This window comes from Prionailurus viverrinus, chromosome E3 (assembly GCF_022837055.1).
Source record: "Prionailurus viverrinus isolate Anna chromosome E3, UM_Priviv_1.0, whole genome shotgun sequence".
Lineage (NCBI taxonomy): Eukaryota > Metazoa > Chordata > Mammalia > Carnivora > Felidae > Prionailurus > Prionailurus viverrinus.
This window is the reverse complement of record NC_062576.1, coordinates 32,991,717-33,004,451: the sequence shown is the minus strand read 5'-3', so window position 1 is coordinate 33,004,451 and position 12,735 is coordinate 32,991,717. Positions and strand designations below refer to the sequence as shown.

Below are 12,735 nucleotides of genomic sequence, written 5' to 3'. Positions count from 1 at the left end.
ATGGGGGCGGAAAGAGGGGCCCTGGTCTCGTCGGGGCTGTTGGAAAAAGCGAGGCAGTTGGCTATTTCCTCCCACTTGAGGGACATTCAGATTGGCCCAGGTGCCTGGCACGTGAGAGTGCTTTATCAGGCTGAAGTGGTTCTCAAGGGCCAGTATTCGGGAGGCATGTTGTTAGCTCTCAGCATCGAAGGCCTGGCTCAGCCAACCACAAGGTCCTCGCTCTACCTGGTAAACGCTGAGGGGTGCTCTTGAAGGACAGGATGCCTGCCAGACCGCACCCCATCCCTCGGGGAAGCCAGGAAACCGAAGCCAGGGGGCTGGCAATAGCCAGGCGCCTGGGCAGATGTTACCCTCTCCCCAGTTTCCAGACTGTGTTTGGGGGAAGACGTGGGGGATGAGCAAGAGCGGGAGGGAGACCCCAAAGCAGAGATATCTAGCACCAGCTCTGAAGTCAGCACGGCGTGTGTGAATCCCAGCTGCATCGCTGGCTGGGTGCGATGTGACTCAGAACATGTCACCAACCTTCTCCGGGACTGTTTCCCTGGGCTGTTAAAATAGAAGGGGAGGGGTGCCTGATGGCTCTGGTTAAGCGGCGACTGCGGCTCGGGTCATGATCTCGCAGTTCGTGAGTTCGAGCCCCGCGTCGGGCTCTGGGCTGACGGCTCCGAGTCTGGAGCCTGCTTCGGATTCCGTGTCTCCCTGTCTCGCTGCTCCTTCCCCACTCGTGCTCTCTGTCTCTCAAAAATAAATAAAAATTAAAAAAAATTTTTAAATAGGAGAAGGGGAAAACTCTATGACGGCCGGGGGGTATAACAGTGGAGGGTAGCAGGGTCTATCTAGCACACTGCCTGGTACACTGTAGGAACTAAATGTCATCGTAGAAGCCCAACAGTATTGGTGTCGCTGCTGCGTGTTTGAGAGGGGCGGGACTCCCTCCTTCAGACACCGCTGAAATGTGTGGCTTTCTCTGAACCCACGCTCTGATAAGTTTTCCAGCTCTGTTGAATAGAGCTTGTTGAGTGTTTTGCTAGGGAAGGAGAGGTCAGAAGTCACCTTGACTCACCCCCCTCAATTCCAGACAGGAAATCCAAGCCTGGGAAAGGAGGTGACCTCCCCAAGGTCTCATGGTGGGTGGAGCTGGTGTGCAAGACCTCTGGAGGAGGAATGGGGAAGGCCGGTCCAGGAGGGGTGTGGCGAGGAAGGCCGGTCCGTGAGGGGAGGCAGGGGTGCTGAGGTTCAGTTTCCAGCCCTTTAAGTTCCTGGAGGAGGAGTTTCCTCTTTCCTCTCAAGGGCATTTGGCTTCCCAGGCGTGAATGGCTCAGGGAGCAAGTGTCTGAGTCCCTGTGTCCTGCGAGGGTCGCTTGCCACCTTCACAGCTGGGCTGGGCTGGAGAGAAGGCCGTGCAAAAGCGAGGGGAAGCGAGGGGAAGAGGGACGGGCTTGCAGATTTCACGCAAGTGGGCGCCCGCTCCCCTCAGGCAGGGGACTGCCCATTTCCAGGAGGCGATAGACGCTCTGGGAGTGCCCAGGAGTGGAGGGATACAACCCAGGCGCTTCAGAGAAAGCACGTGGTGGGTGCAGTGGGGGGGAGGCGTGGGTGCCTGCTTACTCCCCAGCTTGGCCCAAATCCCGATTTGCAGAGAGAAAGTGAAAGAGAAAAGGGCGGCTGCAGGGGGTGAGGTGGGGTGGCTGGGTAACCGATCTGCCCCAGTCTGGCCGCAGCTCCAGAGCTGGCAGGAGGGCGAGGCCGCTGGCAGCCCGTGGGAGTCCGGGGAGCAGCGGTAGGTGACCAGGGTCCCCTTGCACCCCTAAAGTCGGCCGGGCAATCGAGGCTCAGAGGGTGGCAGCTACTTTCCTGAGGCCACACAGCAAGGCTGGGAGGAGGGAGAAGGGAACGTGCAGAGTGTGGGGCCCGGAAAGTCCTGTTTCCAGCATCTGTGGCCGGGAAGGCAGGGACAGGAGTGCAGACGGGAGCTGAGTTTGGTGCCGGTACCCAGAGCGCGGGGGGGGGGGGGGGGGGGGGGGGGGGGGCGCGCAGGGAGCGCGGCGGGGCGTGGGGGGAGCGGGGGGCGCGGTGGGGTGCAGGAGGGGCGCAGAGCTGAGCCCGGCACGGGCACCAAACCCGCGCCACATGTACTGTCTGTGCGTCCTAGAGTCCGTAGAGGCGCGTGGGGATGCGCGCAGCGCGGAGGGGGACGCTAAGGCTTTCCCTCTACGGGGGCCCCGGGGGCCGGGCTGCCCTTCCCTGAGCCTCACTTTTTCAGCTGGATCGGCTCAGCGAACTGACCCAGGAGTCCAGGTTCCAGGCCCTCCTGTGGAGTGCCCTGCGCAGGGAAGGGCTGTGGGGAGCCCGACCTTTAGCGGAGCCCGCTGGAGAAATCCTCACCTCTGTCATCCGAGAAAAGGACACAAACTGAGAAAGAACAAAGGCCTTTATTTGAAGGTCTCAGAATTGCAATTCGGGGAGCACAGAGAAGTGTTCTTGCTCATGTGGGGAAAGCCCCGGGGGTTTTGTGGGAAAGAAGGAAGGGTTATGATGTGCTTGAGGCAAAGAACAGAAGAGAGAGAGAGAGAGAGGGAGGGAGGGAGAGGGGAAACTCTGCTGATTTGGTGTTGAGCAGCTGAGCCGTTTCTGATTAGAATCCTATGATTTTGTTGGTACCATCGGATGAAACTGTGCTTTGTAGGTGTTAACCTTACTGCCCCCACAGGATCTGGACGCCAGTTGTCTTTATTAACATTTCCACGAGCAACTGCTTGTGAAACCCTTGCCACTTGTGGCCCCGGTCAGGAGTTCCTTAGCCAGAAAGGAACACGGACGGGGCTTTAAAATGGAGTCTCTTAGATCCGGAAATGTGATACAATTCCTGGCCTCGCTCTGATCATCTCGCGCGAGGGGTGCAGCGTTCCGGGACTGCTTTAACGAGGTTGGCATCTCATTCTCACCTTGGGGACTTGAGCCACGCCTCCCAACCGGAGGAACCAAGGAGCCCCAGAAAGGGGGGTGTCCCCGGGGTCCCCAGAATGCCAGAATTGGAGCTGTCACGTCTAGCTCCGTCCGGGACCCTCAAAGCCCACAGCTGTGTTCTGAGTCCCACGCCCCCCCCCCCATCCAAGGTGACACAGGGTGGGGGTCGGAACCCAGAGGTCCACAGAGCCCCACGGCACCCCCACAGCACCCCACTGGCATTTGCTGCCTGGAGTCCCTAACTTTGGCAGGACGCCTTCCCTCTGTGAAGTCCCCCCTCCACACCAGCCAAGAAAAGAAATACTCCTGGCCGATCACAAGTTTAAGGAAATGGGTGGTTCTTGCTCTAAGGCTTGGTGGAACGGTGGGGAGAGAGGGGGAGAGCCCAGCAAGGGATCACTGTCCAAACCCCAGGCTGCCTCAGGCAAGGACCTGTCTCCAAGATCCCAGGATGTACAATGGAAAGATCCTCAGAGAGAACTGAGCCAAGGGGTCCCTGGCTTCCTGCACAAGGAAATCACCTGAGAGGCTGTTTAGTGTGTAAGTCCCACCCCCCCCCCCCCAAGGCTCCACTGGCTGGGCCTGTCCTAAACTGTTTATCTGGGTGACTCCTATGTCAGAGGTCCAGAGGTCATACAGGCATTGAGAAGCACTGAGTGATCCACACCCTGTACTGTACTGTCATCATGTTACAAAACCATAGGGACTTCCCCCGGAGGTTTTGTCAAAGGCCACATAGTAGAGTCAAGATTTGAACCCAAGACTGTGGAGAGCCCAGGCACTGGACTACAGTGGGAGCCTCTACAAATCCAGCAGGTCCTGGGTACTCAGAGAGAGTCTTGGTGATACAACAAAGTCTGTCTGATGGCAGGGACCCGGTTTTACCTCTTGAGACCTCAGCACCTGGTACTATGGGAAGAGTAGTCAGGAAATTAACAAAAGAACTCAACACCAAGGCCTGGGGTCAATCCCGGGCAGTCAGGGAAGTGACCTGAAGAGGAAGGGGAAGCTCCTGGAATTGACTCTCAGATTTGCCATCAGTCACCTTGAACAAATGACTTTCCTCTCGGAGGTTCATCCGTAAGATAGATAAAACAAACAGCACTGTTGGGGGCGCCTGGGTGGCTCAGTTGGTTAAGCGTCCGATTTCGGTTCAGGTCATGATCTCACCATTCCCGAGTTCGAGTCCTGCCTCGGGTTCTGGGCTGACAGCTCAGAGCCTGGAGCCTGTTTCAGATTCTGTGTCTCCCTCTCTCTCCCTTCCCCTTCCCTTTTGTGCGTGCGCTCTCTCTCTCTTCCTCTCTCTCAAAAATAAACATTAAAAAACAAACACCACCAATCACAACAACAACAAAAACAAAAAGCACGGTCTTGGTGATTGACTGACATGCACAGTCTTTGGAAAAACCACCAAAGACTATGCCTGTGCCAGGAGTAACCATTATAGATTCTGGAGGAATTGCACAGAATGATCTGAGGGGAAGTTGTGGGCTGAAGGGAGGTTTCCAGACTTGGAGGCATATGTGATGGGTGGTCCAAAGACGGTTCTTAAAGAGGTATTACCTGACGCTGGTTCTCGTGGAGCGGAGATGGTTGCTTTCCTGATTCTTTTTCAAGCCTTCTTCATTTTTGTGTGTAGCTGTCTTTGGCAACACTCATGCTTGCTGATGTTTCTTGTTAACAGAACAACAGAAGAGTAGAGCAGTTGCCTTTATTTTGATAACATTGTTTTGTTTTCAGTGGCAAGGATAGTTCCCCCCTGTGCCCCCCACCATGGGAGGTAGTGATAAAGTTTCCTTTTTTTTTTTAATGGTAACATAAAATTTACCATTGTAACCCCTTTTAAGTTTACAGTTCAGCTGCATTACATGTATTCATACTGTTCCACAACCATCACCACCATCCATCTCCAGAACCTTCTCATCACCCCAAACTGACTCCCCGTTCCTCTGGCAACCGCCCTTGTATGTTCTGTCTCTACGAATTCGACGACTCCAGGTGCCTCCCATGAGTGGAATTATACAAAATTTGTCCTCGGGTGACTGGCTTCTTTCATTTAGCCTATCTTTCACGTTCATCCATGTTATAGCAGGCGTCAGTGTTTTATTCCTTTTTATGGCCACATAATAGCCCGTGTCTGGATGGACCACGTTGGTTTTATCCATTCGTCTGTTGACGGACATTTGAGTTGTTCCTACATTTTGTCTACCATGAATAGTGCGTGACGAACATTCACGTGCCGGTACGTGTTTGATTTCCTGACTTCAATTCTGGAAAGTTTTCTTTCATTTTTTTTAAACGTTATTTATTTTGAGAGAGAGAGAGGGAGAGAGAGTGTGCGTGTGTGCATTCCGCCGCACGCGGGCGAGCGGACGAGGGGCAGAGAGAGAGAGGGAGGGAGAGAGGGAATCCCAAGCGAGACGTTGTCAGCGCAGAACCTGACCTGGGGCTCTGTCTCACCAACCGTGAGATCAGTGACCTGAGCCGAAATCAAGAGCTGGGATGCTTCGCCGACGGAGCCACCTGGGCACCCCAGGGAAAGTTTTCTTTTAAAATAAATGCGTTCTTTTTTTTTTTTTTAAAGGCTATTTCAAGGAAAATACAAAAGTAAATTATAGAACAGGTGCTTTGCAGAGGTGACCAAACAAATTGTAAAGCTGGCTGATGAACACCTGAGGTTTGGGAGACTAGGTTAGTGCAAAGGCTTGGTAGCTGTTGCAACAATCCAGGCTGTGCGGTTGGGGGCTGCTACCTCAAGGAGACGGCTGCCGGGGGGCTCTCGGAAGGAAAACTGGAAGAACTGAGGAAGGGTTCATACCGATTCCAGGGTTCTCGGCTGGGGAGAAGTGGAAAGGTGGCAGAAATGGAGATTCTGGAAGGTTCACCTGCCGGGGGAGAATCGCAGGTTTCCCAGTGTTCAAAAAAAGTCACAGAAGCTGAAGGTCCAGGGTTTTCTTGGCAAGTGGAAATTCAGGCTGCCTTGAAAATAAAACCTATCTTAATTCCTGCACGGCAAGTGTGCGCGTCAGAGGGCTGGAGCGGGTGCTGGTTGAAAAACACAGAACCCCTGGGGGAAAAAAAAAAAACAAACAACAGAGCCTCTGGGAGTCAGGCCCGGGGTTGCTGTGCGTTCAGCATCCTTTCCAGGCAGTTTTGATTCGCAGCCAGGCCTGCCAATCGCATATCTCGGGGGTCAGAGCCTGGCAGGCAGGGCTGGCCTGTGATTCATCTCAGTGTGGCACTGGCTTAGGTGCCGTGTTAGGTCAAGCTGAGGGTCAGGCCTGGATCTGAGGGCTTGGCTTTGCTGATTCTTGCCCCCCTCCTCTTCCCAGGACCTGGCTCGGGTTGTCTTCCTTGGAAAAACCTGTCGGACTCCTTTCCAGGTCATTAACGGCAGCAGCTAGGAATGTTGGGGTGTACAGAGGGAAGGCCACCTGGAGGCAGGAGAGGCCGGCCAAGCCGGAAGGGGACTTGAGCTCTGGACAAGCACTGATCACCCCTTGTCCCCCAGCTGCAGCCGGGTCTCCTGCCTTCTCCTCCCGGGTCCCCTGGGCCCTTCGCCCCCAGTAACCGTGCCATTTACAGGCACGTGCACCAGCCAAGGTATCACTTGAATCCCCAAAATTTTCCAAGTCACGATGAGGTGAATGTCCTTGGGGAGAGAGGCAGAGAAGATATGTGCCTTTCACCCAAGCTCTCAGAGGCAGTCTCTGGGGGGTCCTTTGTGGGGTTCCGTGTGATTTCCAGCCCCCACTTGCCGAAGAACAGAACGAGCTGGGTTCAGGTGAGGTTCCTAAGGAATCAGACTCCGAAATGGAGATTTGCACATGTGGGGGTTTACTGCGGACATGTGAGGTGTGGGCACCGAAGGGAGAGGGCAGAGGCAGGATGGGGCAGAGGGAGGTTGGGGCTGCTGTAAATCTCGACAGAAGGTCCAGCATGCTGAAGCCGGGATAGCCTTTGGCGTTCCTGCAAACTGAGGCACGGACCAGACCTTTGCACCCCGCAGGGACCTGTCATTGGATGTGGGCTCTGCTTGGAAAGCGGATGTGACTTGGAGCTATTCCCAGAGCTGTGAGCCCTTTGCCCTCCGGCAGCTGGTAGGTGGGCACCTCGACCTCAAGAGGCTGATCTGAGCAGCTCACCATAGTATCTGCCCTCCCGGTTGAAATGGTCAAGTCCGACTCTCCAGAGGCCAAGGTCTAAACTTCCATCCGGAGTCGCTTTGAACTGTATTCTTTGTGGCGCCCCCCCTTGGGGAGGGAAGGTTGTGGGCCCTCCGTCCCCTTTAAGCACCTCCCCTGTTCTGAGATTTGCCTTCCAAGGCATTCGAGGTGTATCCTTGTGCTTGTAGGGGTCGGCTAGGCTGCTTTTTCTCCCGGGTGTTACTCTGCACTTCTGGATTTGGGCTCTCAGAGCTCATTCTCTTTCTGACTGTTTTGCTCTCTACTACGTTATTAAGTTCCACCTGCATTGCTCTGTGTGAGTGCGGCCTATTGCTTCTTTATTTTTAAATTAAAAAAAAAAATGTCTATTTGTTTTTGAGAGGGAGAGACAGAGAGACAGAGAGACAGAGAGGGAGCAGGGGAGGGGCAGAGAGAGAGGGAGACACAGAATCCGAAGCAGGCTCCGGGCTCCGAGCCGTCGGCACAGAGCCCGACGCGGGGCTCGAACTCACGGACCTCGAGATCATGACCCGAGCCGAAGTCGGTTGCTCACAGGACTGAACCACCCCGGCGCCCCGTGGTCTGTTGCTTCTAATCAGGGCATCACCCCCCAGGGAGTGCCGTGGCTACTTTTTACTGTCATTCCCTCAGCAGCAGACACCCGGATGGCCTCCACACTCTGTCACCACAAACAGTACAGTGCGTCGTCCGGTGGGTGTCTCCGTGGGGCCATGAGAGCATTTCCTTGGGACGTCTGTGCCCGACCTTGAACTGGAAGGTTGTAGGATCGCCACATCCTTAGGTCTTCTAAGTGGTGCTGGGTTGTTCACCAGGGTGGCCGCACCAGCCCGCTCCTACCCGCAGCCTTTGGCGTTTCCTGGCTTTCTAATTTTGGCCAGTCGCACACTGTCAAGTGATGCCTTGCTGTTTCTATTTTGGAGCACTTTCTGGATAGGTCACTTGAGACAAGACACAGCAGCCTAGTGACATAGACGCCGTGCCAACCAAGGGCAGTAGATTTCGCAACCAGGAGAGGCTCAGTGACTTACTTACGTGAGGTCACGCAGTTAGTGGGGGGACTGCGATTTGAACCCAGAGCATGTGCTCTTAACCACCGTATCATCATTATCATGTTTTCTCTCCCTCTTAAGATAGAATCGGAGTCTCGATTGCAAGCTTCTTGGCAGGGACTGTGTTTTAAACCTGTTTAGGGGGGCGCCTGGGTGGCTCAGTTGGTTGAGCGTCTGACTTCGGCTCAGGTCACGATCTCACGGTCCGTGGGTTCTCGCCCCGCATCGGACTCTGGGCTGACAGCTCAGATCCTGGAGCCTGTTTCAGATTCTGTGTCTCCCTCTCTCTCTGCCCCTCCCCTGCTCGCGCTCTGTCTCTGTCTCAAAAATAAACATTTAAAAAATTAAAAAAAAAAAACCCTATTTAGAGCCCCCAGATTTTTTTTTTTTTTTTTTTTTTTTTTTTTTTTTTTTTTTTTTTTTTTTTTTTGGTAGGAGATGCTTAGTAAATCAATGTTTTACAGATTTGGAGGGGGGAAAAAGTGCAGCCTGTCTTTTAGAGTTTCTCTGGAGGTCTGCAAGGTGCAAGAGAAGAGGAACTTGTTTGATCTGTTAGCCCCACAGAGATACAGACTAGGGGCTGGTTGTGGCAGATAAGTAACCCCAGGCTCCTGGCTTCCTGCCACCCTCTGACCTCCGGAAGCAGTTTGTCCTGAAGGCGGGCAGCAAGGTGGTCGGGGGCAGGGGGGCTTTGGGGGGGAATGCAGAGGGGAAAGGCTGACAAGCCATGAGCAGTCTAGAATCCCCAAATGCCTCAGCTGAGTGGTGTCCACACCCACTAGGGCTCGGCGGGGGCTGGAGGTCAAAGGCGAAGCCGGAATGGAATGCCACATCGTTAGACACAGTTAGAAGATTTTCCATTCCTTCCTCTGGAGGAGAAGTACAGTCAACGTACAGGGACGTATTTTTTCTTATGCTCTTTTATCACAGGGCAGAGCAGCGCTGAAGAGTTTGGGGTTAGCAGAGGTGCCCCTTTCTCCCTCTCGATGCCACCTTAGACCCCCAAGGACACACACCCCCCTTTTCTGCGAAGAAAGCATCTGATAAACTGAGTCTGGCCTCATTGTCATTGCCTGTCAAATGACTATAATAATACCGCTTTCCCAGACAATTAAAACAGGATAATACACAGAGAGTATCCAGCACAGCCCCAAACACAAAACAGTCTCCCAGCAGCGAAGGACCGTGACGCTGGCGGATGGGAGAGCCGTATACAGTGGATGTGAAGTTACTTAAGTAGGAGTTAGAACAGTTTGGCAATACTTGATTTCCCTCGGCCGGGGGGAGAGAGAAATGCATTTATTTTAGACACCATTTTGGGGCGTGCGGTCTTTCAAAACCTGTGGTGTTGTACAAAGTGGGGACAGAAGAGAGCCCCCAAAGGGGCTTTTGGTGGCAAAAAGGTTAGGAACTTTTTCTCAGGTTGGATGTGGAAGGTGGTGGCCCGGGTCGGGGGGGGGGGGGGTGGGTGGGGGTAGGGGGAGCTCAAAGAGGACCTTCTAAAAATACGACTCGTTTACCAAAAAGACACAGACCACTTCTCTGCTGTGCCCCAGACAGCTCCTCAAAAGGAGAAACCATCATGCCACCCACGCCTTCTTTCACCAGGCGAGGGCACCTCCCCGGGGCGGCTGGGGACCAAGAGTGACTCGAAGGGGCTGTGACTTGGGAGCCAAGCAGTTGGTTCAGATCCCAGATCACTAGCCTGTTTCTTTACCCGAGAAATGGGAATACGGATCGCAAACGTGTGTGCTAGACTGAATGGGATGCGGTCTGCACATCATGGCATTTGCTGCCTGGCATTCAGCAGGCACCTGTGAATTCTAGTGACGTAGCACTTTTATGGAGGGAGAGAGCCCACTGCGTGCAGGAACATGCTGGAGCCTGGGGATCAGTGAGCTAGACAGGGCTAGGGCCTGTAGACAGGGCTCCTGCCCTCGCAGGACTCCTGGCCTGTATGATCTGCCCTGGGGACTCTCGGGGACTGAAGGGGACTCTCTTCTCTGCAGTGGGGTGATTTGAGCCATCTCTGTCCCCAGTCCCCTCTAGAGTGGCACTTTGGGGGAAAGAGTCCAATTAGGGGCCTCGGAAGCACTTCCTAAACATCTAGAGGCATAGGGAACATAGTTGTGGGAATACTGGGAGGTCCCAAGTCAAGATGTGCGTAGATCTTGGCATGAACGGGAGGCTCTATGGATTTGGGCGACTAGACTCTTGGGACTGAGTCCCAGCTCTGCAGTGTCCCAACACGATGGGATTCCTTTGCCCATGGGCCTCCTGTAGGCCTCCGAGACCCCTCTTGGCCTTTCACTGGTCCCACAAGGGAAGTGTCATTATCCCGATCAATGGGAAAATTGATACTCAGAGAGGTTAAGTCACCCACTTAATGCCTCCCAGCCTTGATTCAAACTCAAACCCTCCACCCAGGTGACCAAGGACAAGCCATGTCACCGAAGTTTTGAGTATCCTCCTCTATCAAATGGGCATTAATACTCCATCCTGCCTTCTCCCTAGAGCTCTTTGGAGCTCAGATGTAGGGGTAGGGGTGGAGGCAGAAGCCCACTGTGAACTGCAAACTCCTGTCTACTCAAGAGAAAGTGCATCCGGTGCAGGGTTCATGCTGGGGTAGCAGGAAGGGAGGTGCTAAGGCGTGTGTCGAGAGTGTCTAAGAATAGATGTCTTCCTGTCTGGGCTTAGCCAATGACACAGAGTTTGGATGACTTTTCTCCCAGGCACCTTCTCAGAGGTAGTGATGGGGGACATGAGCAGACCTCCCAGGTCCCACTGCTGGCTGTGGGGTTTTCTAGTTCCTGTGGGGTCCGTGGGGTCTCCTTGAGTCAAAGGACAGAAAGCTTGGCTTCCCCATGTGGTGACTTAGGCAGGAATGAAAGAGAAAGAGTCCCTTTGTCCACCTCACAGAGGTTAGAAGCAAATTGATAATAATAAGGACGACGGTAACGATGGCGATCACCCACGTTTTGCGCACCACGCATGCGCCAATACCCTTCTAAGCCACAATTCACTAAGGGCCTACTAAGGGCCAGTCGCCTTTCTGAGGGCTTTATGAGAATTAGCTCACCTGATCCTCATGGGTGACCAGTTATTGTTCCCATTTTACAGATGAGGAAACTGAGGCTCCGAGAGGTTTATACAACGAACTTGCCCAGGTTGTGGTGAGTTGGTAGGTAGGAGTGGTTTCAGACGCAGGCCGTTTGACTCCAGAGCTCACACAAGTTGGCTTTTTATCTCTTCCGTCAGGTGTATTTCTCTGGTGTTTGAAGGCATTTGGTGTCGCTGTCCGAAGTTTGGTGCTGAGTCCGTCAATAAGTGAGGCTGGGTTAAACTTCTCCCGGCTCCTCCCTTCTGCACTCCCTGCCATCACCCATCTGTGATAGGACCTGGTCCCTATTCCTAGGCCTAGATATGATCAGGGCTGTGCATTGAATGGGAACATTTCAATTGGCAGGAAAGAGCACTGGACTGAGTGTCTTGTTCTGGGGAGGGAGGTGCAGGCTCGGCCGGAGACAGGCTGTAGGACCTTGTATGAGTTATGTGCCTTCTCAGGGTCTCATTTCCTCTGCAGAGTGAAGGAGGTTGAACTTGAAGGCCCCTGGCAGACCTGTTTGTTACCCTGTGAAAAAAACAGTTTTGGTAACTTGACCAAAGTCACCCAACTCAGTCGTGAAATTACTGGGCTCAGTCCAGAGCTGTTGTCACCAGGTGACCCCGCTGCCTGGAAAAAGAGGCGGATTGCTACGATATAAGCTGTCGATAAGTAGCCCAGATTGAAAAGGGGAAGAAGGCCGCAGGCAAGACTTAAGGAAGGGAGTTCTTTTCTTACCTCCCCAGAGAGAACAGTAGATTTTTCTGTGTGGTTCTCAGGCCAATATGCTGGGAGGGGTGGAATTCTTCTCCCCCAACCCCCAGGCTTGGTCTCACGACAAGAAAAGGGAGGTGGCCCCATCTTTCAGTTCTGCTTCCTCCAGTCAAGGTTGGCTGGGCCTTTGAGGCAAGTCTGTTATGTTTGGGTTCCTGTTGGGTTATGATTGGGCTCCCACCCAACCCATTATCAACAGGCAGCCCCAGCCAGGGCCACATGTTGGACTGGAAAGTTCATTCTCTGTAATATCTGTGGTCTATATGGAGACCCTCTATAAGTGGTGAACGTTGTTAATGAGTCAAATGAAAAGAAGCAGCTGGAAGGTGTTGTGTTGGTGAGGTGTGTGTGTGTGTGTGTGTTTTCTCATGGTCCTACCCTCTGCTGTCCTTCCCACTTCAACCCCACTTTCTTGTGACCCAGGCAGGGGCACTCAGAAGGCTCTATCAGGTCCTTTGGCCTTCAAGGCCATCTCTCCTGCCACCTCTTCCAAGAAACTGTGTCTGATTCTTTCAAGCAAGCATCTGCTTTTCATGGATAGGAGGTTGAATGGTGGCCCCCAAAATATATATAGAACTAGTGAATGTGACCTTATTTGGCAAAAGTGTCTTTGCTGGTAGAATTCAGTTAAGGCTCTGGAAATAAGATCATCCCG

General features: G+C 53.5%; 1 protein-coding gene across 17 annotated transcripts in view; it reads left to right on the top strand.

Annotated features, from left to right (window-relative positions):
• The window catches only part of CIITA (class II major histocompatibility complex transactivator), a 47,328-nt gene that overhangs the window by 8,220 nt on the left and 26,373 nt on the right, over positions 1–12,735 (top strand). Inside the window, exon 1 of one of the 17 annotated variants that reach the window (XM_047837539.1) lies at positions 1,408–1,570. The exons of 15 other annotated variants lie outside the window; for them this stretch is intronic. The gene's annotated coding sequence lies outside the window, so the exon portion shown is untranslated. Of the gene's footprint in view, positions 1–1,407; positions 1,571–1,655; positions 1,781–12,735 lie in introns of those variants that run through there. One more of the 17 variants, XM_047837536.1, reaches the window with a different exon arrangement.